Raw genomic sequence first — 26,911 nt, 5'->3', positions numbered from 1 at the left:
AGCCAGAATCACATTGAATGGCGGTGCTGGCTCGAAGGGTCGAATGGCCTACTCCTGCACCTATTGTCTATTGTTTATTCTCTATTGTCTATTGTCTATTGTTGGACAAATGTGGAATTATTTTATCTGGAATGCTGAAGACTGAGGAACCCACCTGATAGAAGTATATAAAATTAAGAGAAGCATAGATGGACAGTCAGAACTTTATTCCCAGGGTGGGAATGTCAAAGACTAGAGGACATAGCTCTAAGATGAGGGACAACGTTTAAAATATATGTGCTGGGTAGATTTTTTTACACAGAGATTGCTGGGGGCCTGGAACTTGCTACCAGTGGTGATGGTGGAGGCAGATACAACAGATGCATTTAAGAGGTAATTAGATAGATACATAGATATGCAGGGAAAGGAGTAATACCAATTACATGCTGGCAGAGGAGATTAGTTTTTGTGTTTGGCGTGGCGTGCGTGTTCCTGTGTTGTATTGTTCTATGCTCTATGCTACTTCAGCTCCTGTCAAATCCCTTCAAAACCATGAAGCCACAAAGTTAACTTTCAATGAGGCTGAAACCTTGAAAACAAAGATTTTAATAAAGGATGTAGAAGAACATTTTAAAATTCAATTTTATGCATTGTGAAAAATTCAATTTTTATTTTATTTTTCAAAACTAGAAAACCAGTGTGACTCACTGAAATTGAAAGCAGGAAGATGAATGTATTCTTTATTCAGATATATTGTGGACTATTGTTCCCTTTACTCTTTGAGCATAGATGATAATTATATATCACAAACATGATACTGATAATGTGTTTCAATGGGAAGACTGAAATTCCCTTTTATCCTTCACCAATTACCTGGATGTGCTGGAATGCAACCATGGTATTAGTTGGCATATATTTAATGTCTCTGCTGCCTCTTTGTCCCGAACAGAAAAGATTAATTTTCAAACTCATAGCATGACTAAAGTTTGTGTCCACAATAAATCATGTGGCCGCAAATTTGGTTAGAAAATGAAATACAATTATTTATTATTGATGAACCATATCCCTGAGGAATTTTAACTGATATCAATAGCAGAAATGTGCAGCAATGTGTAATTTATTAGATGGAGGCATCCACATAAATAGCTATTGGTTGTAATATATATTTCTTGACAGAAAGGGATGGTGATATTTTGAAGGGAAATTAGCTAAGGTGTTCTGAATGGCTGGCAGGATTGCATTCACCTCACTGGAGTGCAGCAGAATCTGTGTCTACCCGGGTCTCTGGCACTGCAAATGCTGTAATGGGCCTGCCCCACTTAGGCAACTTTTTAGGCGACTGCAGGAGACTATGCAGTCACCACATGGCCGCCACATGTTCGTGGGTGGTTGCCGGGGAGTCGCCTTCATGGTCGTGAGGAGTTCCCGCATTCTGGGAACTAGTCGCGGCCTCATTATGGTCGCCGCAAATTTTTCAACGTTGAAAAATTAGCGGCAACTAGAACGAAGCCACCATGGAGAGTAGCGAGATTTATCGTGCCTTAGGTGGGTCGCCAGGAGGTCCTAGTGGGTTTCCAGGAGATTGAAGGTTCTCGTAGATTGTAGCCGGTGCTGACCAGTGAATTTCATTGGCTCATTTGGGGGAAAAAAAGCGTAAGCAGTAATTTTCAGAACCAAGGATAACCGACCGGTAATGTTAAATGTCTGCCGAGCTTCACAGCCGTGTATCTCTGGTTTCTTAAAAGTTGTCTCCACCCCTTCTCCCCCCTTCTTCCCCCCCCTTCTCCCCCCCTTCTTCTCCCCCTTCCCATGTGATCCCCCCCACTCTCCCCCTCCTTTAAAAGGACTTACTGTATACTGCTCTTTAGCCGTCTTAATTACAGCACCAACCTTCCTGTTCATTGTGGTGTGTGTCTGTCTCGCCTTGGCTTTGCACCATGTGAATTTCACTCAGACAGCGTTCTCCCCGCTTGCCCTGTCCCCCGCCTGCATAACAGGCTGGTGAAGGAAGCGATGTGTGTGTGTGTGTTCCACTCTGACAGTCGCCGTTCCAATTGCCGGTTTTTCAGGTGACTGCTGGCAACTTGACAGTCGCCTGAAAAATTGCCTAAGTCGGACAGGCTCATAAGGCAGCAACTCTACCGCTGCGCCACTGTGCCGCCCCAAGTGAAGACCTACATGGAGATGACAAGAGGCACCTTCTTCTTCATTGGAATCTGCCACTTCCTGAGGTTCACTATCACCTTCAATATGGCAACACAGGAAGCAGCATTAGATGGAGTTGGATAATTGCCTTGAGTGAGGTGGAGAAGGGTTGCTCAACACTATTTCCAGGTTGTGGCAGCATTTGGAGAGTACAATGATAGACATAGGGGCATTGGAGGTAAATCCAGAAACACAGATTGGGATGGTGATGGTGGGATACACAACCAAAACATTGTTTACGTCACCATCGATATTCTGATGAGAAAATGACAAATCAGCTCAGGATGTCTTTGTATCGCTGATGGAATCTGTCTATGATGTTTTAACATTAAGCATATCCTAATACAATCTTCCCTCTTTGATGGTTGGTCAATGATTGTTGCAGACAATCTGAAAGAAACATTGTTATTCTTACTTTCTATCTCTTCTCTTGGTGAGATGAATCCACACTCAATTAAAATCGTGACAAACAATAACTTTGGATTATTGATGCACTATGCTGGGTCTAACTTTATGCTATCACATTCTCCAGCAGGGGAAAAAGACTACGTATTTAATTCACATGATATCGCTGTTTTCTATTCATGTGCTTAAACTTAACCCTAAAGTTCTCTCAATGACAAGAAGCAATAGAGTCATAGTCATAAAGCATGGGAAAATGGCCCTTCAGCCAATGTGTCAATGGTGATCAAAATGCTATCTAAGCTAATCCCTTTTGCCTGTTTTTGACCCAAATCATGCTGACCCTGTCCTATTCATATACTTGTCCAAATATCATTCAAATATTACTATGGTACCTGGATTCAACCACTTTCTATGACAACTACTTCCATATACATGGCACTATGCTGCCTCTCAGTTTCTTATTAAATCACACACCCCCCCCCCCCCCCCCCCCCCCCCCCCGCCTCACTTTAAATCTATGCCCTCTAGTTCTTGATTCCCCAACCTGGGGAAAAAGACTGTGAGCTTTCACCCTATCTACGTGCCTCGTGGTTTTATGCTCCAAGTCATTTGTGATTTGTAATTAGGAAGCAGTTAAGTACATGAAATAGCACTGGGGAAGCAAAGGCAGAGGATTACTGTAGAGAATTGCACTATAATTAGGCAGCAGTGAGTGGGGAAATCTAATTTACTAGCCAGGATCTGTAAGCACTTTTTTTATAGCCTATGGGAGCAGGAGTGCACAATGTAAGGGACTGATGAACAAATCCTGCCAGAAGAACCTCGAGCGTAAGGTATCAGAGGTGTTAGCTCACTGCAAACAATACCAGTAGAATTGACAGTTTTGGATATGATCAACATCATGGGACTTCAAAATGAACAGCTAAGTGAAGTCTGTGGGAAGGAACTGCAGATGCTGGTTTAAACCGAAGATAGACACAAAATGCTGGATTAACTTAACGGGACAGGCTGGAGAGAAGTAATGAACAATGTTTCGGGTTGAAGGGTCTCAACCCGAAACGTCACCCATTCTTTTTCTCCAGAGATGCTGCCTGTCCCGATGAGTTACTCCAGCATTTTATGTCTAACTAAGCAAAGTCTCATGTTTCTAGAGTCCAAGTGCTCTGTCAGTGAAATCTACCAACATGCATAATTAAAATAAATGATAAGTTACATTCCAATGAAAGTAAATCTATGGAAATACGTTATCAAAACACACATCTATTTAATGGAAAAAGTAAATATCCTGCATTTGTCTATAATATTGTGCTAAACATTTTTTGCCTTTGAAAAGTAGAAAAGAAAGAAAACTCAATGCTAGCATTTATTTCAAGAGGGCTTGGAAACAAAAACAGGGATGTAATGCCGAGGCTCTATAAGGCACTGATAAGGCCGCGTTTGGAGTATTGTGAGCAATCTTGGGCACCATATCGGATGTGCTAGCTCTGGAGAGGTCCAGAGGAGGTTTGCAAGAATGATCCTAGGAATGAGTAGTTGAGCATTTATCAGCACTGGGCCTGTACTCGCTGGAGTTTAGAAGAATGAGGGGGGGCTTCATTGAAGCATACAGAAAAGTAAAAGGCTTGGATAGAGTGGATGTGGAGAGGATATTTCCATTAGTAGGGCAGTCTAGGACTAGTCGTATCCTCAGAATTAAAGGACGTTCTTTTAGGATAGAGATGAGGAGGAACTTCTTTAGTCAGAGGGTGGTGAATCTGTGGAATTCTTCGCCACAGAAGGCTGTGGAAGCTAAGTTAGTGGATATTTTTTTAATGCAGATAGATAGATTCTTGATGAATACAGGTGTCAACAGTTATGGGGAGAAGGTAGGAGAATGAGGTTAGGAGGGAGAGATAAATCAGTCATGATTGAATGGCGGTTTTGACTTGATGGGTTGAATGGCCTAATTCCACTCCTATCACTTATGTCCTTATGACCTTATGAATGCAATGTAGCAGGTGTCCAGCAGAAGAGGATATTTTGATTGGACATAATTATTTAGCGGATACTCTTTCAAGAAATAATAATTCCAGGCACTGCTAAAAAATATCAGGGCCATCAAAGTACTTTGTTGAATTTCTGCCAAAATTGATAATTTCTTTTCTGCTTTATAGTTATACTGTCTGAACAGGACAGAAGAATACTGTAGCCAAAGTTATGAACCACTAATCCAAACCCCAAATCCCAGAGTTGGCATTCATGGTCTGCTAATTGGATTGAAAAAAAGTTAAATATCTAACCATGAAAACTGTTTTACTATTTAATAGGAACCATGTGAAGAAAAGTAATTACAACCTCATTATACTTTGGTGTCTGCGACTATTGTTATAAAGTGTGTTGTACATTCTTACCATTCCTTGAGGTACAAAGAGAAAATAAATCGCACCTCCATCTTTACAGAACAAGTACAGGAAATAACGCTGGGCTAATTAAAGGCCATTGACCTTGATCCTTAACATTTATCTTTTCGCAGATAGGTCAAACATTTTCTGTCCTCACTTTAGATTTCAGACACCTGCATTTTGCTTTTGAAAAATAATTGCATTACTGCCAAACCCTGAGAAGAAGTTAAAAGATAACTGAGAATAGTGTTGTACTAAAAGATTGTTAGAAGAACTCAAGATAATTACGTGGAATTAACATGGTTTTGTGTTCAACGAAGATATTTACTTCTTTGAAACAATAGCATGTGATGTGGATTTTGGGGGGGACTGATGGATTTAGATTTCCAGGTATATAATAAAGTGATATAATGTCATAAGTCATAAGGTTAGAAAGTGATATATCAATGGTTCTGTGGAAAATAAAATCACCTGGAGTAGGAGGTAACATATTGGCTGGTCAATGGGAAACTATAGTCATTGATTGGTATTCCTCTTCTTGACAAAAAGGAATAAGTGACACACCACGGTGATTAGTCTTGGGTCTCAACTTCTTACAATTGGTATTTGCATATTAGATATGAAATACAACTAATTTGAATGAAGACATCAAAGATATAGTTGCTAAATTTGCTAATGACAGAAAGATAGGTTGGAGAGTAATTTTTTAAGAATATATAAGAAGACTACAAAGAGATTTTAATATATTCCCTTCTGCCCACAGCACATGTTACTGTTAGAAAGTGATATAGCTCAGTCAAGTGAATGGGCAATGATGGTAAACTGAGTATAATGTGGAAAAATGTGAAATTTATAATTTTTTCATACAAAATAAAATTAAACTTTAAAAAAATAAGAGATTACGGAACTTGGAGGTGCAGATTTTTGATTAGTACCCGTGTCAGAGGTTATATGGAGAAGGCAGGCGAATGGGATTCGGAGGGAAAGATAGATCAGCTATGATTGGATAGCGGAGTAGACTTGATGGTCCGAATGGCCTAATTCTACTACTATTCCTTATGACCTGATGAGATCATTCTGGATGCCCTAGACTGTGCCTTGCAAAAGTGTAGAATACCAGTTACTGTAACTAATGGGGAAAGCTAGCAGCATGTTGCTGTTTATTGCAAGGAGAATGGAATATAAGCGTAGAGAGGCTATGTTTCAGTTATGTAGCACATTGATGTGACCACATCTGGAATGTTGGTGTCCTTACTTAATGAAACAAGTTGGTTTGGAGAAAGTAAGCTAGACTAATACTCGGAAATAGGTATTTTACCTAAGGTTGAACAAACCGTCTTGCAGCTGCTGAATCTTTGAAGAGTGAACAGAGACTTGATTGAAACATATAAGATCCTATTTGGTGTTGACAGGGTGGATATGAAGACCTCACCTCCTGGAGAACCTAGACGTGGAGGTCATTGTTTAAAATAATAACTCACCCATTTAAGACTAAGATGTGGTGGTATTTTTGTTCTCAGATGTTCATGGGTTCTTGGAAATGCTATCCTCAAAGGATAATCAAAGCAACATTATTGAACATATCTAAAGCAGATTATTTGGAAAACAATAGGGTGATAGGTTACCACTGGCAGATAGGAATGTGTTGTGCACACAATCAGATCTACCATGATCTTACTAAATGCAAGGCCACCAAATTCAAATGCACTTTCATACCATTTCAAGCAGGGTGCAAGGCCACCCAATTCAAGTGCAGTTTCATACCACTTCAAGCAGGGTGCCAAACCACCAAATTCAAGGGCAGTTTCCTACCGCTTCAAGCAGGGTGCAAGGCCACGAAATTCAAGTGCAGTTTCATCAATTTAGTCAAGCATGATTTTCCTTTCATAAATCCATGTTGACTTGGACTAATCCTTTTACTGCTATCCAAATGCCCCATTATTACCTCTTTAATAATTGACTCCAGCATCTTTCCCACCACCGGTCAGGCTAACTGGTCTGTAATTCCTCGTTTTCTCTCTCGCTACTTTCTTGAAAAGTGGGATAACATTAGCTATCCTCCAATCAATAGAAACTGATCCTGAATCAATTGAACATTGGAAAATTATCACCAATACGTCCACTATTTCTAGAGCCACCTCCCTGAGGACCCTGAGATCAGGTCCTGGAGAATTATCATCCTTCAGTCCCATTAGCCTACCCAATACTATTTCTCACGTAATGAAAATTTCTTTCAGTTCCTCTACCCCCTTAGATCCTCTGTCCTCCAGTACACTGTGAGATTGTTTGTGTCTTCCTTAGTGAAGACAGATCTGAAGTACCTATTCAACTCTTCTGCCATTTCCTTGTTGCCCATAATAATATTATGATCACTACCTCCAAGCGGTTCCTTTACCTCAAGTTCTCTTATCATATCTGGGTCATTGGACAACACTAAATCCAGAATTGCCTTTTCTCTGGTCGGCTCCACAACAAGCTGCTCTAAGAATCCATCTCGGAGGCATTCTACAAACTCGCTTTATTGGGGTCCTGAACCAACCCGATTTCCTCCTTGAAATGGTATGAAACTGCACTTGAATTTGGTGGTCTTGCACCCTGCTTGAACTGGCATGCTTGAAATGGTATGAAACTGCACTTGAATTTGGTGGCCTTGCAACCTGCTTGAAGTGGCATGAAACTACATTTGAATTTGGTGGCCTTGCCCCATGCTTGAAGTGGCATGAAACTGCATTTGAATTTGGTGGCCTTGCACACTGTTTGAAGTGGTTGGAAACTGCACTTGAATTTGGTGATCCCGGGTCTCTGGTGTCGTAAGGCAGCAACTCTACCGCTGTGCCACTGTGCCGCTTGTACTTAATGCCACTACTTGTTTGGGCACCCATTTCATTTGTCTGAAGGTCATTCTGTAAGAGTACAAATGCAGTCATCAACATGGTGGCCAAAAGCCCAGGATATTGAAATAAGTATTGAATTGACTCATCTTTAAATAACATCACCAGTTTCTCACAGTGCAACTTTTCACTTATTGACTGTTCCGTTTGACAAGATTTATCACAGGATAAGTGAGGGCTAAAATCTCTTTCCAAATGCAGTCTGACCACTTAATTGCTTTGGCATACAATCTGAGTGTAACACTGCTCTCACTTTTTCCAGTCAAGGATCAATCAGCATTTGAATTTGGTGGCCTTGCACACTGTTTGAAGTGGTTGGAAACTGCACTTGAATTTGGTGGCCTTGCACCCCGCTTATCGAGGCATGAAACTGCATTTGAATTTGGTGGCCTTGCACCCCGCTTGAAGTGGCATGAAACTGCATTTGAATTTGGTGGTACACAAAAATGCTGGAGAAACTCAGCGGGTGCAGCAGCATCTATGGAGCGAAGGTAATAGACGACGTTTCGGGCCGAAACTTTTCTTCAGAAACTGCATTGTATGAAACTGCATTTGAATTTGATGGCCTTGCAACCTGCTTGAAATGGTATGAAACTGCGCTTGAATTTGGTGGCCTTGCACCCTGCTTGAAATGATATGAAACTGCATTTGAATTTGGTGGCCTTGCCCCATCTGTGAAGTGGAATGAAACTGCATTTGAATTTGGTGGCCTTGCATACTGTTTGAAGTGGTTGGAAACTGCACTTGAATTTGGTGGCCTTGCACCCTGCTTGAAATGATATGAAACTGCATTTGAAATGAAATGATGAAATGAAATGATTCAATTTATTGTCATTGTCAGTGTACAGTACAGAGACAACGAAATGCATTTTTAGCATCTCCCTTGAAAGGGAGACACAGGGCGTCGCGGTGTGCCCGCGCCTGCCGCCGTAATTTGGTGGCCTTGCCCCATGTGTGAAGTGGAATGAAACTGCATTTGAATTTGGTGGCCTTGCATACTGTTTGAAGTGGTTGGAAACTGCACTTGAATTTGGTGGCCTTGCACCCTGCTTGAAATGATATGAAACTGCATTTGAATTTGGTGGCCTTGCCCCATGTGTGAAGTGGAATGAAACTGCATTTGAATTTGGTGGCCTTGCACACTGTTTGAAGTGGTTGGAAACTGCACTTGAATTTGGTGGCATTTCACCCTGCTGGAAATGGCATGAAACGGCATTTGAATTTGGTGGCCTTGCACCCTGCTTGAAATGGTATGAAACTGCATTTGAATTTGGTGGACTTGCATCCTGCTTGAAATGGTATGCAACTGCACTTGAATTTGGTCCCCTTGCACCCTGCTTGAAATGGTATGAGACTGCACTTGAAAATGCAGTTTCCTACCACTTCATGCAGGGTGCAAGGCCACCAAATTAAAATGCAGTTTCATACCATTTCAAGCAGGGTGAAACCACCATAAATCCACCATAAAACCCACATAAAACACCACACAACACCACAAAACCACATAAAAACCACACAGTTCAGTAGTCATTCAGTGTTTCCAGTTGGTTCACAGCTCAGACAGAGAGTTGTGACCTCTCTCTCCCCATCTTGCAGAGACTGAGCCATGCCCACACTTCTGGGTTTTATAGCCCCTCCCCCTCCCACCAGAAATGGCGTGGCCTTCATGGCGTAATTGACAGGAGAGAGAATCGCAACATTTTTTAAACACTAATATCTCTTTTATTTTTCACCAGTGGGAAAAATTCTCTGCACCTTATGAGCGGAGGGGGACTCTGAATAAGATGGCCAAAAATTACAGCCTTACGTGTTACCGTTTTCTGTTAAAATCAATAACCAGTGCAAACAGGAAGTGGTCAAGTTTAGACTTTTAATTATATAGATTTTCAAACCAACCACCACATTTGCTTTTTCAAACCAACCACCACATTTGCCTTTTCAAACCAACCACCATATTTGCCTTTTCAAACCAACCACCATATTTTCCTTTTCAAACCAACCACCATATTTGCTTTTTCAAACCAACCACCACATTTGCTTTTTCAAACCAAACACCACATTTACTTTTTCAAACCAAACACCACATTTACTTTTCAAACAAACCACATTTTCATTTTCAAACAAACCACATTTTCATTTTCAAACCACATTAAGGGCACTCACAGGTTAGTAAAGCCACACTCACAGTTTAGTAGACATGTGTTCAGTGTTCAGTTGATTCACAGCTCAGACAGAGAGCTGTGACCTCTCGCTCCCCCATCTTGCAGCGACGGAGGCACGTCCACATTTCCGGGTTTTATAGTCCCTCCCCCCTCCCACCGGAAGGGACATGGCCTTCATGGTGTGATTGACAGGCGAGAGAATCACAACATTTTTTGAACATTAATTAGTCTTTTACTTTTATTCGATGGGAAAAATCCTCCTGCCCTGACAGCTGGAGGGGGACTCTGAGTAAGATGGCCAAAAATGACAACCTAAAGTGGTAGCGTTTTTTCTAAAATCAGTATACAGTGCAAACAGGAAGTTGTCAAGTTTAGACTTTTAATTATATAGATGTTAAAGATATGCAAAAAAAGTATTGATGATAAAGGAAACAGGTCATTGTTAGCTTATGCTAGGTGAGAATGAGGAGCTTGTGCAGCTTGAGTGGGGGAGGGTTGGAGAGATAGGGAATGCAGGGGTTACTTGAAGTTAAATAAAACAATATTCATCCCACTGGGTTACAAGCTGTCTATGCAAAATATGAGAGGCTGTTCCTCCAATTTGCCTATAGTCTCATCACTGACAGAGGAGGCCTAGGACAGAAAGGTTAGTGTGAGAATGGGAAAGGGGATTAAAGTGATTGGCAACTGGCAAACCAGCATCACACAATGATTAGGTAAGTTGGCAATAAAACTGAATCTCATCCCACTTTCATTTTAATACAATTAGATACATTTGTGTCATATATCGAGTGCAATATTTGCCCTGGATTAATTCATTTACAAGATTGCATGGATGCTCTGGACTATTATTCAGTAAAATTGTATCTGGTTCTTGATAAATTCCTGTGGTAAATATCTTCTGACATATATTTAAAGCAGACAAATTGTGGGTGTTCTCACCTTGGCAGTCTTTCTGAGTCATGAAAGGTTTCTCACATTCACTCTCACAACCAATGAACATGAGAGATTACATTCGCAAGCTGAACAACTTCAATAAGACATTTCTGACACTGCCCGCATTCAGGGGGGAATGGAGAGATGTTGTTGCGAAGACAGCATGCAGCATTGGGCTTTGTTTACATTGCTAATGCCTCCATTCTTCTGCCAACCAGAAACACTTTACAGCACTGGTCTTGAGGCTCCCTTTAAATGTAAGCAGCGGATCATTAAGAAGAGCTGTTCTGCTGGAAATTCTCAACTTCATGGAAGTTCTCCCAGTGCTGTTCTGATCTGGCTGTACAAGCTTCATTGCTCTTGCTCTACATTTGCTCTCTCTGGATAGCACACGGATGTCATGAGCCATGACTGCACGGAATGGTTTAGCTTCTCCCAATTCTATATTTGCCCTTTTACAAATAAAGTTGACACCCGTGACAGTCTAAACCGATACAGCCAAGAGCTTCTGCAGAAGCAAAGTTTGCACTATATAATTCTGGGCTCGATTATTATTTACAAAGATTTAAAAGGTATTTTTTGGTTCTTTGTCAATAGTGGTTAGCTTCATTTAGATGGACGACTTGTTTAGTTTAGTTGAGAGGTACAGCGTGGAGGCAGGTCCTTCAGCCCATCGAGTCGACACTGACCAGTGATCTCCGCATATTCACACTATCCTGCACACACTAGGGACAATTTACAATTTTCCCAAAGCCAATTAACCTACAAACCTGTATGTCTTTAGAGTATAGGAAGAAACCGGAGCAGCCGGAGAAAACATATGCAGGCAACAGGGAAAACGTACAAACTCTGTACAGAGAACGCCCGTAGTCAGGATCGATCCCGGGTCTCGGGTGCCGTAAGGCAGCAACTCTACCGCTGCGCCACTGTGCCGCTTGTACTTAATGCCACTACTTGTTTGGGCACCCATTTCATTTGTCTGAAGGTCATTCTGTAAGAGTACAAATGCAGTCATCAACATGGTGGCCAAAAGCCCAGGATATTGAAATAAGTATTGAATTGACTCATCTTTAAATAACATCACCAGTTTCTCACAGTGCAACTTTTCACTTATTGACTGTTCCATTTGACAAGATTTATCACAGGATAAGTGAGGGCTAAAATCTCTTTCCAAATGCAGTCTGACCACTTAATTGCTTTGGCATACAATCTGAGTGTAACAGTGCTCTCACTTTTTCCAGTCAAGGATCAATCAGCAAGCGGGCCGCCAGCTCATTTTCTTCCCTAACCTAAGGGATACTGAAACCAATTATAGTCATTTCACCCATTCTAGCTGGGTTGGTTAATTCAGCACACATTAACATTGGAAGGGGGGATGTGACAGGTATAAGAAGTCTGCATCACAATGGGTGCCGAGTTTGTGCTGCTTGCTCATTTACTGCTATTGATGACTGTATGCACTACATTCTCCAGTGAGGTTTTATTTATTGAATGGCTATGTTTTTTTTCTCCTAACAATCTTTGGTTTTGTTAAGTGAGTATTCCCAGCATTGCTGTTAGTAATGTTCATCAAGAGCCAAGGTGAAGATTTATGCCAGTTTCTGGGATCTGAACATAGTTGTTATGTATACTACAAAGTAAAAAATATAGATTGTTTTTAGTGTAATATCATGACTGGTTATTATTTGCAGTCACGGAACAACCAGTCTTTTCGGTCAGACTGATTTGATGGTATATGCATGGTAATAGAAAGGGTGCTGAGAAGATTTACCACGATGTTGCCTCAATGGACTCGAGGGCCTGAGTTATAGGGAGATGTTGGACAGACCTTGTCTTCATTCCTCGGAGTGCAGGAGGAAGAAGATCTTATAACGGCATATGAGATTATGAGGGGAATAAATAGGGTGAATAAACTGAGTCTTTTACTCAGAGTAGAGGAATCAAAAAGCAGAGGACTTGGGTTTAAGTTGGAAAGTTGCAAAAGGACCCTGAGGGGCACATTTTTCATGGAGGGTGGTGAGTATATGGTATGATTTTACTGAAGACATAGTTGACAACATTTAAAATATAGTTCCCTTCATAATGTTTGGGACAAAGGCCCATCATTTATTTATTTGCCTCTGTACTCCACAATTTGAGATGTGTAATAGAAAAAAAAATCACATGTGGTTAAAATGCACATTGTCAGATTTTAATAAAGGCCATTTTTATACATTTTGGTTTCACCATGTAGAAATGACAGCAGTGTTTATACATAGTCCTTGCATTTCAGGGCACCATAATGTTTGCAACACAGCAGTGTCATGCTAATGAAAGTAGTCTTGTTTAGTTTTTTTTTGCATATCCTTTGCATGCAATGACCGCTTGAAGTCTGTGATTCATGGACATCACCAGTGCTGGGTGTCTTCTCTGGTGATGCTCTGCCAGGTATTGCAGCCATCTTTAGCTTATGCTTGTTTTGGGGGCTAGTAGCCCTCAGTTTTCTCTTCAGCATATAAAAGGCATGCTCAATTGGGTTCAGATCGCATGATTGACTTGGCCACTCAAGAATTGACCATTTTTTAGCTTTGAAAATCTCCTTTGTTGCTGTAGCAGTATGTTTCTGAACAAGGATCTTGACCTGAAATGTCCCCAATTCCTTCTCTCCATAGATGCTGCCTCACCCACTCAGTTCCTCCAGCATGTTGTGTCTACCTTCGATTTACCAGCATCTGCTGTTCTTTCTTAAACAAATGTTTAGGATCATTGAACCGCCGGCCAATGAGTTTTGAGGCATTTGTTTGAACTTGAGCAGATAGGATGTGTCTACACACTTCAGAATTCATTATGCTACTACCATCAGCAGTTGTACCATCAATGAAGATAAGTGAGCCAGTACCTTCAGCAGCCATACATGCCAGGCCATAACACCCCCACCACCGTGTTTCACAGATGAGGTGGATCTTTAGCAGATCCTTCTCTCTTCCATTCGTTGCTCTTGTCATCACTTTGATATAAGTTAATCTTCATCCCAACTCCACAAGACCTTTTTCCAGAACTGTGATTGCTCTTTTAAGTACTTCTTGGCAAGCTGTAACCTTGCCGTCCCACTTTTTTGGCTAACCAATGGTTTGCACCTTACAGTATAGCCTCTGTATTTCTGTTCATGAAGTCTTCTGCGGACAGTCCATTGACAAATCCACATCTGAAGAGTGTTTCAGATCTGTTGGACAGGTGTTTGGGGATTTTTCTTTATTATAGAGAGAATTCTTCTGTAATCAACTGTGGTGGTCTTCCTTGGCCTGCCAGTCTCTTTGCGATTAGCAAGCTCACCAGTGCACTCATTCATTTTGATGATGTTGATTTTGGTATGCCTAAGGATTGGCTGATCTCTTAACAGTTTAATTCTTATTTCTCAGTCTCATAATGGCTTATTTGAGCCACCATTGGTCCTCATGTTGATAAACAACAATAAAAGTTTCCAAAGGTGATGGAAAAACTGGAGTAAAGACAAGGTGCTGAGAGCTCTCTTATACCTGGATTAAGGAGGCAATTAAACACACCTGAGAAATTGCAAATGCGTGTGAAGCCATGTGTCCCAAACATTATGGTGCCCATCCTCTTCTTGTCGAGTCCACACATAAGATTAGAAGTTGTTCAGCCAGAGTTGAACACACATCTCGGCATTCGATATCTGTCGTGCGCTTCTTGTGCTTCTTGTGCGTGTTGGTGGAAAGATTGGTGAAAACAGAATCGCGATGTGAACGCTCTTTCCTTGACCCCATGGTGCTCTGAAATGGGGTGACTATGTATAAACACAGCTGTCATTTCTACATGGCAAAACCAAAATATATAAAAATGTCCTTTAATAAAATCTGACTATGTGCACTTCAACCACATGCGATTGTTTCCATTACAAATCTCAAATTGTGGAGTACAGAGGCAAATAAATAAATGATGGGTCTATGTCCCAAACATTGTGGAGGTCAATGTAGGTGATGATATGAATAGATAGTCAATGCAGAGGAAGGTGGCAACAAATTTCTTTAGTCAGTGGGTGGTGAAACCATGGACATCATTGCCACAGTTGCTGTGGAGGCCAAGTCAATGGATATTTTTTAAGGCAGAGATTGACATATTCTTGATTAGTAAGTGTATCGGGGGTTACGGGGCGAAGGCAGGAGAATGGGTTTGAGAGGGGAAAGATAGATCAGACATGATGGAATGACGGAGTAGACGTTGGGCTGAAAGGCCTGATTCTGCTTCTTGAACTTATGAACCTGAACAAATTACAGGGAGACCTTAATAAACTTGGGCAATGGGTAAATAATTGCCAGCTTAGGGTCAAGTCAGTAATACGTGTTAGTACATTTTGGTATGGAAAAAAAGGAAATCACATGTTCATTGGATGGTGGAGTTAAGTGGGGTCAAGAAATCATCGAGATCTCAAGGCACAAATAGCCCAACCACTAAAGCAGTTGCCCCAGAGTTTAGCAACGTCTCAAGATTTATTTCCAGGGGGCTAGAAGTGAAAAGTTAGGAATTTGAATAGGAATTAGAATTGTAATCTGTCAAACGTTGTTTAGAACTTATTCAAGTAAGGGTAGATCGTTCAAGAAAGAGATTAGTTATAACAAATGTAGGTCCCTTGCAGTCAGAAACAGGTGAGTTGATCATGGGGAACCAGGATATGGCGGAAATTGAACAACTAATATGGTTCTGTCTTCATAAGGAAACATAAATGATCTGCTGAAAATTCTCAGGGGCATGTCAGGCAGCTTCTGTGGAGGAATTGAGGAAATCCAGGTTAGTCAAGTGGTGTTTGGTAAATGGGATTAAAGGCTTTAAATCCCCAGGCATCTGCATCCCAGAGTTTAAGGAAGTAGCTCCAGAAATAGTGGAATATTAGTTCAAGTAAGTTTCAAAACTCTTTAGATTCTGGAGTAGTTCCAGAGGATTGGCGGGTAGCAAACGTAACCCCACTTTTTAAGAAGGGAGGGAGAGAGAAAACGGGGAATTACAGACCAGTTAGTCTAACATCGGTAGTGGGGAAACTGCTAGAGTCAGTTATTAAAGATGGGATAGCAGCACATTTGGAAAGTGGTGAAATCATTGGACAAAGTCAGCATGGATTTACGAAAGGTAATTCATGTCTGACGAATCTTATAGAATTTTTCGAGGATGTAACTAGTAACGTGGATAGGGGAGAACCAGTGGTGGTGTATCTGGACTTCCAGAAAATTTCGACAAGGTCCCACATAAGAGTTAGTATACAAACTTAAAGCACATGGCAAATTGATGTGGATAGAGAACTGGCTGGCAAACAGGAAGAAAGAGTAGGAGAAACGGGTCCTTTTCACAATGGCAGGCAGTGACTAGTGGGGTACCGCAAGGTCAGTACTGGGACCCCAGCTATTTACAATATATATTAATGATCTGGATGAGGGAATTGAAGGCAATATCTCCAAGTTTGCGGATGACACTAAGCTGGGGGGCAGTGTTAGGTGTGAGGAGGATGCTAGGAGACTGCAAGGTGACTTGGATAGGCTGGGTGAGTAGGCAAATGTTTGGCAGATGCAGTATAATGTGGATAAATGTGAGGTTATCCATTTTGGTGGCAAAAACGGGAAAGCAGACTACTATTTAAATGGTGGCCGATTGGGAAAGGGGGAGATGCAGCGAGACCTGGGTGTCATGGTACACCAGTCATTGAAGGTAGGCATGCAGGTGCAGCAGGCAGTAAAGAAAGCGAATGGTATGTTGGCTTTCATAGCAAGAGGATTTGAGTATAGGAGCAGGGAGGTTCTACTGCAGTTGTACAGGGTCTTGGTGAGACCACACCTGGAGTATTGTGTGCAGTTTTGGTCTCCAAATCTGAGGAAGGACATTATTGCCATAGAGGGAGTGCAGAGAAGGTTCACCAGACTGATTCCTGGGATGTCAGGACTGTCTTATGAAGATAGACTGGATAGACTTGTTTATACTCTCTAGAATTTAGGAGATTGAGAGGGGATCTTATAGAAACTTACAAAATTCTTAAGGGGTTGGACAGGCTAGATGCAGGAAGATTGTTCCCGATGTTGGGGAAGTCCAGGACAAGGGGTCACAGCTTAAGGATAAATTTTAAAATCTTTAAAACCGAGATGAGGAAACTTTTTTTCACACAGAGAGTGGTGATATGTGGAACTCTCTGCCACAGAGGGTATAATTGCCAAATTCATTGGCTATATTTAAGAGGAGTTATGTGGCCCTTGATCTGGGGGATCAGTTATTATGGAGAAAGGCAGGTAGCATTGAGTTGGATGATCAGCCATGATCATATTAAATGGCGGTGCAGGCTCGAAGGGCCGAATGGCCTACTCCTGCACCTAATTTCTATGTTTCTATGTTTCTATGTATGTTTGTTATATCATAAGAATGAAGAGCGTGTGAAGAAGATTTATAAAGAAAGAGAACAGAAATATGAGAATAGAAAATAAAATTGCTGAAGATTCTCGGCATGTCAGGCAGCTTCTGTGAAGGGAAATGGGCATTCAACATTTTGGGTTGGGATCTTTCTTCTAGCATCTGCATTCTTTTGTGTCTTCAGAAAAATGGGAATATTAATTTCAAGTAAGTATGACTCTGTATCTCTTCTGTCGTGGAAAAAGAAAACCAGGCAATGAACTAATAGAAGTATTTTAAATTCTGGAAGGTTTTTCAAGGTAAAGAGATGAAGAGAGAGAGTTTCCTCTTTAGGAGAAGAAAATAACTGAATGCCTTCAATATAAGGTTGCCACCAAGGAATCTAATAGGGGAGTCAGAAAAAAATCTTTACTCAAGTCCTGGTGAGAATGTGAAAATCATTACCACAGAGGGTGGTTGAAGTGATTAGCAGAGATGAATTTACAAGAGGTTGAACAGTGTGTGAGGGAAAAAGAAAGAGGGTTACACTGATAGATGCGGATGAGAAATGAAGAAACCAGGCTTACATGGAATGTAAACATTGGCATGACTTATTTCTGTGCCATGCCACCACTTTATATTAATTTAGAAAATATATCGGACTAAGTTAAAGTGTCAAACCGATTGGGGTGGCACAGTGGCACAGCGGTAGAGTTGCTTCCTTACAAGGCCAGAGATCTTGACTATGGGTGGTATCCGTACGGAGTTTGTACGTTCTCCCTGTGACCATGTGGATTTTCCCCAGGTGTTCCGGCTTCTTCCCACACTCCAAAGAAGTAAAGGTTTGTAGGTTAATTGGCTTTTTTTTAATACAATTGTAAATTGTTCCTAGTGTGTAGGATATGAGGTGAACGCTGGTCGGGGATGACTCCGCGCTGTATACCTAAATTTTAAAGTAAAGACAGGAATTGTGAAGACATTGAGTGCCTTGAAGACATATGTGGCAAATATAATTGCAAATTCCATTTTGATTGGAATTCTCACATGATCTGGTTGTTATTAAGAACCAAGCAATTTTATTTTCATATTATTTCCAAACATGGCACCGCAGCTCTTATCAACATAGTGTGACTATAATCAAAACAAAAGTCAGTGGCATTGGTTGAGGGTTAAATAGCAGGGCAAGGGAACAAGGCCATAGCATTCACGTGTAGTGATGTGGGAACTTTGTCCAGTCACCCGAGGGAGTGACTTTATTACTGTATTACGAGGGAGTGACTTTATAAAGTGAGAACTTTATTATCTCACCTGAAAGATGGTACCTTCAACAGTGCATTTCCTCAATTCTGCACTGGAATGGCAGGCAGGTCTGGCAGGCAGGTCACAGGTCAATGGCAGACATGTCACATTAATACCACTGGAGTGAGATTTGAACTCAGAAGGCTGTAACTCAGAGCTGAATATTCAGCAAACTGAATGGCCACTGAAAATCCTGAAAAACTCCAAATGGTAGTTACAGCAAAGGACACAAAGTGCTGGAGTAACTCAGCAGATCAGGCAGCATCTCTGAAGAACATGGATAAGTGATATTTTGGGTCAACACTTTTTCAGATGGGTGCGTTTCGGGATGAGACCTTTCTTCAGATTGATGTTTCGGGACGAGACCTTTCTTCAGATTGATGTTTCGAGACAAGACCTTTCATCAGATTTATGTTTTGGGACAAGACCTTTCTTCAGAACAGAGGAGACAGACCTGGTAATTACACCAGATAGACTTATTATATTATGATGATTTATTATATCAAATAGGTACATTATCCTTTGAGTTCCCATCTGGAAATCTCAGGTCATAAAACTGTGCAGCACAGGACATGGCATTGTCACATTGACCATCCAGCACGACCATCTCTAACTGTACTTTATACTAATGCTCGTTTTCTTCTCAGACATCCTTCAACCCCTCCCAGATTCTACCACTTACAAACACAGTCAATTTAGAGCAGCTTCATAACTTGCTAACCCACACACCTTTTGTCATATGCAAGGGTATCAGAGCACCTAGAGAAAACTCACACAGTCACAAAGAAAACATGCAAACCTCACACCATCAGCACCAGAGGTCAAGTTTGAACCCAGTCACCAGATGTATGAGGCTGCAGTACTACTACTGTGCTATTCCAATCATACACCAGATATAGGTATCAGAATGGCCAGTTCATTCCTGTGTGATGCTGTAAAAATATGTTTATCACAGATTTGGTATGTCAGTACCACACTTCCATGCCCTCTACTTCCTTTGAAGACTGACTCCATGCCTCCATTTCCTTAGAAAATTAAGAAGATTCGGTAGGTTGATGGATACTCTCTTGAACTTCTACAACTGTACGGTATAGACCATACTGACTTGTCGTATGATGGCCTGGTTCATCGAAGCAAATGCCCAGGAAAGAAGATTACAAAAAGTGGTGGTCATCGCCCAATCTATTATGCGCCCTGACCTCCCAGCATCAAAGGGATAGGAGAAGTTACCTCAAAAATGCCGCCAGCATCACCCAGGCCATATTGAATTGAATTGAATTGAATACTTTATTGTCACATGTGACAAGTCACAGTGAAATTCTTTGCTTGCATAACGTGCCAAGGTATGCAAATAGTCGCGCTTACAAAGTTACAAATTCCATCCCCCCGCCCCCCTGCACCAGTTCCCCCTATCCCATCCCTCACGGCAGTCCCCCCCATGCCAGGTCCCCATTGTCAATTGTTCTACCCCCCCCTCCTCCCGCTTGCGTGGCACCGACTGGGTCCAAGCCACCGGCTCTGTCGATCCAGGCACCGATGGCCGCAAGCTCTATCAACACACAAGACTCCACCTCCGACCCACAAGGTTCTGGCCGACAAGGCCCGGACTCTGTTCCGCGAGACCCTACTTCCGATAGGCAAGGTTCTGGCTGGCAAGGCCCGGAACACGAAGCTCAACCACCGGCCTGCAAGGCCCGGGCCATGAGGCTCTGGCCTCGGTCTCTCGGTGACAGCCGTGGCACATCCGGAAGGTGGCTGCCACCGCGGCACTTCCGGAAGATGTCACCCTGGCGTCTCAACACCCTGGCCTGGCTCACATTTCACTCCTGTCATCAGGAAGAAAGTAATGGAGTCTGAAAACGGTGACATCCAGGTTCAGGGATAACTTCTTCTCAACAACGATCATGAACACTACAAACACCAACAAAACTACAAACTACAAACTTTCTTCATCGCACTAGGGACTTCGAGCTTTTGTTTTGCACTAATATATATAATTTTTAACATTGTTCATTTTTAAAAATTATGTTATCTCTGAGTATTATGCTTACAAACATATTTTGCTGCTGCAAGTAAGTTGTCCAGTACATTTGACAATTATCTTTTGACTCTTGACTCTTTTAACATTTGCAATGTTACACAGAACATAAAACAGTACAGCACATGAATGTGCCCTTCATCCCACAATGTTTGTGCCAAACATGATGCCTAGCTGAAGTGATATCAGCCGACTGCACATGATCCATATCCCTCTATTCTCTGGCCTTCCGTGTGCCCATATAAAAGCTTCTAAAATGCAACTATCGTATTTGCCACCGCCATTACCCCCCTGGCAATGCACTCCAGGGTCCATCACCCTCTGTGTAAAAAGAACTGCCCTGCACATCTCCATTAAACTTTCCCCCATGTTGGATTGAATGCCATGTCAAGAATCCTTCATTTATTTAAATCTCAATAATGGTGGTCCAGATGGTAGGAAGGGGAAGAGCTATTACACTGAAAGTGCAGGAGTAATCTTTTGAGTCTGCATCACTAACTTGGACTCCTGCTTCACAAAAGCACGTCGGAAATCTGGGCACAATGCCAATAATTTTACAGATATTAACTTTTCTATTAAAACTTATGAGGCCATTTCCAATACATGCCCCTCAGGTAGGAGAGGCGCCTGCATTTGTTAGTAGACTCCTCAAATGATTTCCATTACCAATTCTGAAATAGGTTCAAAGAGCCATTGAATTGTTTAAAATTATTCACATCAGAAACAACAAGACAATTGATTTCTTCATATTTTGCTCAATTTAATTACAGCTATTTCACTTTTATTTCTAGTTATTGTACACATTAATTACAATAACAATGTGCGCCTGATGTTCATGAAATATGTATACAGGTATGTATCTGGCTACTTAGCAATGATGTCATGCATAAATGATTTGCACAAGTGGTGAATCATCTCTGGCTGGCAGACTGAGCAGCATCATCAGAATGCTTGTGTTTCTCTGTTCTTGTGTCTTATAGAGACACTGGGCTTGAATTCGGATTATGAAAAAATACATGATAAGGCCGAATTCCTTTCTCCAGCCTTTTAGTGGAGCCATTAACTAACTAATTTTAAACAGGATATGATCTTTGCAAAAGTTACAAAACAAAGAAAAAGGGCAAACTTAGTTAGTCATCATTTATTACCATTTTACGACATAATTTGTGGCTCGTTGAAATAAGTTTGGCAAATGTTCATTCTTTGTCTCCTAAATGTTGTGAAGTGATAATTTCATTGATGGCATTGCAAATACCACGAATCTTATTAAAGTCAATATTTATCTGTGATAGCATGCAAACTGGTTTACTGGATTTGTCGGCAATGCGCCAATTCTTCTCTGCTGCGTCTCCAAATTATAGGTAGGAAGCCAACGAGGAAGGTCAAAACATTAAAGCAGCAAGCTGCACCACCCCTTCATTGTCCAAAAAAACAGAACTGTTACTGCAAAAAGGCACAATGAGTATCTCAGCAGGACAGGCAGCATCTGTGGAGAACATGGATAGGTGACGTTTCGGGTCGGGACCCTTCTTCAGACTGATTGTTGATTGTTCAGATTCTGTAACTTCAATTTGACTTCATTGTGTTGATTGCGAGACTGTTCCTGACCTGGATGCAACTATCCACACATTTTCTATGTGTAGATAGTTGCAGTACTTTGGGGAGAGCCATCGATTTCAATGGTTCAATGGCCGAATGGTTCAATGCTTTCTTAAAGAACACAGAACCTAGCACCAGTACAGCACTGGAACAGTCCTTTGACCATGAATGTACCACAGGCTTGTGCCATTGACAGAACTTTACAAAACTTTCCAAGAGTGTGGGAGATTCTTGTTTGATTAGCGTTTTCACTGGCGAGTAAATGGAAATTTAAAAAAGGTGCAGATATCCTCTGCATTCTTCTCAGGTCAGCATAAGTTTCCACCAGCAGTTTTCCAAAGATGGGCAGGGGGTATTCTCTCCAGTGACAAGATAATCTCAGAGATTATCTTGGGTTTTGTCATAACCACCATTGCTTCCTGGGAATCTGTTTAGAGTTGGTGGATGTGCAGATAAAAACAGAAAGGGAGAAAGAAGGCTTCATGTTTGATTTCTCTCCCTCTGTCAGTGACAGTTTTGGCCAATGCTGTCAGAGAGAGGCTTACTACAGCATTATCACTTTCATCAGAGTTTATGGTGCTGTGATAAGTTGTCATTCGAACACCATTGCCATGTGTCTGTCAAATAAGCCAAAACCAACAAATAGAGTCATAAAATCATTGAGCTATATAGTTTGGAAACAGGCCCCTCAACACAACTTGTCCATGATAACTAAGTTGGCATTCTGAGCTGTTTCCATTTGCCTGTATTTGATTCATAGCCCTTCAAACCCTTCCTGTCTACATATCAGTCCAGATGTCTTTTAAATGTCGATTGTATCTGTTTCTATTGCTTTCTTTGGCAGCTCATTCCGGATGTGGACTGCTTTCTCAGTGAAAAGGTTGCTCCTGAGTTCCCTCTTGAATTTCACCCTCCCACCTTAAGCCTCTGTCCTCTAGTTTTAGAATCCTCTACCCTGGGAATGATGTGGCATAAAAGGGCAGAGGCTTAGGCACAAATAATACCCAAAACCTGTTACCGAGACTAAAATTCAAGTTCCTAACTCTGTGGAAAGAGAGTGTGATGAGCTCAAAGTGAACAGGATTGCAGGTCTTGACTCTCAAACCTAACATGGCTAAGAACAAGGAGGCTGCCCTTCAAAAGTACTGTGCATGTTTTAAGAATTTAATTCAGCGACACAGAGCTTGGCAGGATAATCACTACTCATCACCTTGTCAAAGAGAAAATGAGACCCCGGTAATTCAAAAGTGTAGAAGGAATCCAATGGTTCACAAATGTCACTTTTGAATGGATGTAAGTAATTGCTTGATTGAACAGGAGATAATAGTCACAAGGACAGTAACTTTCATCTCAGTAACAATAATGCTCATTCACACGGTGTCTTTAACATAGAGGAAAACTAGATGGGTTTCCCAAAGGAGTGCAATCGTAAGAAAAATACACCAAATCTTTGAACAGTATGTTGGAAAGGCTCATTAAACAGATGCTTATTTTCAGGTGGTGAATTAGATAGGTTTCAGAGGGTAATCCTGGAAGGTAAGGTTGTAAGGCTAGTTGTCTTTGTCGGGCCAAAGAACATAGTGATGAATAAACAAAACTAAATGGTTAGCTCTCAGATAGCTTAATGCCCCTGTCCCACTTAGGAAACCTGAAAGGAAACTTCTGGAGACTTTTTGCCCCACCCAAGGTTTCTGTGCGGTTCCCGGAGGTTGCAAGTGGTTGCCGGAGGTTGCAGGTAGTGGAAGCAGGTAGGGAGACTGACAAAAACCTCCGGAAACCTCCGGGAACCGCGCGGAAACCTTGGGTGGGGCGCAAAGACTCCAGAGGTTTCCGTTCAGGTTTCCTAAGTGGGACAGGGGCTTAAGAGCTGGAGATGATTCTGGGAGGCAATGTAAGTCAGTGAGCCCAACGGAAATGGGTATATGGGATAGAAACATAGAAAATAGGTGCAGGAGTAGGTCATTCGGCCCTTCGAGTCAGCACCGCCATTCAATATAATCATGGCTGATCATCCAAAATCTGAGTTGACAAGATATTTTACCAAGGGAGGAAAATAGGAGAACATAGGAGAACAACCATATTGAACCAGGATGTGACAAGGGCATGAATGGGGTTTCATGTATTCTCCACAGCCTCCTCGTTACACAACATTTTTATTGTTAACAATAGCTTTGTAATCACATTTTATTAGCACCAGTTTTTTTATCGGTATCAGTTTATTCATTCTAAACATCTTAAAACTTACATTTCCAAACTGAATTATCAGTCCATGATTCTGGGTTATTAGTCCAAAACTGGCTCATTGATGCAATATGTTTTGTGATTTTTCTCAAACCAGTTCTGCATAGTTCAATTTATTTTGGTGTACGAAACATGCTGTACATAGTACTAATGCCCCCTTAGATTTCCTGACGACATTGGCAATATTGGGCAAAGATATACTCGAGACATAGACTTACACAGCACTGGAACAGACCTTTTGGTCCAACTCATGCTGACCAAATTGCTTATCTGAGCTAGTCTCAATTGTCTGCATTCGACATATACCTCTCAAACTTTCCAATCCATGAACTCGTCTAAATATCTTTTAAACATTGTATTTGTGACCTCCTCTAACACTTTATCTGGCAACTCATTCAATATACCCTCAACCATCTGTGTAGAAATGTTCCCCCTAAATTCCCTTTTAATTTTCCCACCTTAAATCTACACCCTCTAGTTTAACCTGGGAAAAAGAAAGTGACCATGAATATTTTCACCCTACCTATGTTCCACATGATTTTATATATCTCTATAACATCACCCATATGCACCTCATGCCCTGACTATCTAAAGTCTCCAACTCAAGCCCTTGAATCCTGTAAACATCTTTTTGATTATTCACTGCACTGTTTGCAGCTAAATAACACCCTTCTTAAAATTTGGCAACTGTTAGTAAATTTGCAGATGTCACTGAAATTGATGAGATAGTAGATAGTGAAGAATGCTATGATAATTTACAGTGGGAATCTTGATTAGTTAGGTAAGTAGGCCAAGGAATGGCACATTATGTTCAAGCCAGATGAGGTGAGGTGTTGAATTTTGGGAAAATAAACCAAGATAGGACTATTTCCTGGAGAATGTTGGAGAACTGAAGATAGACATGGTGGAGAATAGGCAGTTGGTACATTGGCTTTCATCAATCAGGTAATTGAGTATAGAAGTTAGAACATTATGTTGCAGTTGTGCAAGATGTTGATGCAGCTGCATGGAGCATTGTGTTCAGTTTTCATTGCATTCCTATGGGAAATAATTTATGAAACATAAATGCTGCAAAAAAAAGATTAACGAGACTTGAGAGCTTACATATAGGCAGTTGGACAGGCTGGGAATTTATGCCTTGGAGCATATGGACTGAGGGGCAATCTTATGGTGGTGTATAAAATCACATGAGGCATAGAAACATAGAAACATAGAAATTAGGTGCAGGAGTAGGCCATTCGGACCTTCGAGCCTGCACCGCCATTCAATATGATCATGGCTGTTCATCCAACTCAGTATCCCGTACCTGCCTTCTCTCCATACCCTCTGATCCCCTTAGCCACAAGGGCCACATCTAAATCCCTCTTAAATATAGCCATGAACTGGCCTCAACTACCCTCTGTGGCAGAGAGTTCCAGAGATTCACCACTCTCTGTGTGTGAAAAAAGTTTTTTTCATCTCGGTTTTAAAGGATTTCCCCCTTATCCTTAAGCTGTGACCCCTTGTCCTGGACTTCCCTGACATCGGGAACAATCTTCCTGCATCTAGCCTGTCCAACCCCTTAAGAATTTTGTAAGTTTCTATAAGATCCCCTCTCAATCTCCTAAATTCTAGAGAGTATAAACCAAGTCTATCCAGTCTTTCTTCATAAGACAGTCCTAACATCCCAGGAATCAGTCTGGTGAACCTTCTCTGCACTCCCTCTATGGCAATAATGGCCTTCCTCAGATTAGGAGACCAAAACTGTACGCAATACTCCAGGTGTGGTCTCACCAAGACCCTGTACAACTGCAGTAGAACCTCCCTGCTCCTACACTCAAATCCTTTTGCTATGAAAGCTAACATACCATTTTCTTTCTTCACTGCCATAGATAAGGTGAATGCACACAGTCTTTTTTTTTCCAGGGAAGGGGAATCAAGAACAAGAGAGCGCACATTTAAAGTGAGAAAGAAAAGATTTTAACGGAACCTGATGGACAACTTATTTGCACAGAGAGTATACTGAATGAGCTGCCAGAGAAACTGGCTGAGGCAGGTACAATAACAACATTTTTTTAAGACATTTAGACAGATACACTGGTAGTAAAGATTCAGAACAATATGATTCAAGCACAGACAAATGGAATTAGTTTAGATTGGGTACCTTGGTTAGAATGGATTAAGGGCCTCTTCCATGCTGCTTTATGTTATGACTGACTCTGTGCAGTAATACTCCAAATGATATCTCACCAATGTCTTGCACAGTTGTAACATGATGTCATAAGGTATTAAATGATAGCAGTAGAATAGTAAGATTAAACGAGAACTTACCAGTTTGAAGTTTGATCTTTATTTTATGAGGAGGAACGTTGAGGGAATACGTGAAGAACCCCGCCTACGGCGCATGCGTGTCATTCTTCAAAGCAGCGGTGT

This window comes from Leucoraja erinacea, chromosome 1 (assembly GCF_028641065.1).
Source record: "Leucoraja erinacea ecotype New England chromosome 1, Leri_hhj_1, whole genome shotgun sequence".
NCBI lineage: Eukaryota > Metazoa > Chordata > Chondrichthyes > Rajiformes > Rajidae > Leucoraja > Leucoraja erinaceus.
The sequence above is the reverse complement of the archived record's forward strand: the minus strand, read 5'-3'. Positions refer to the sequence as shown.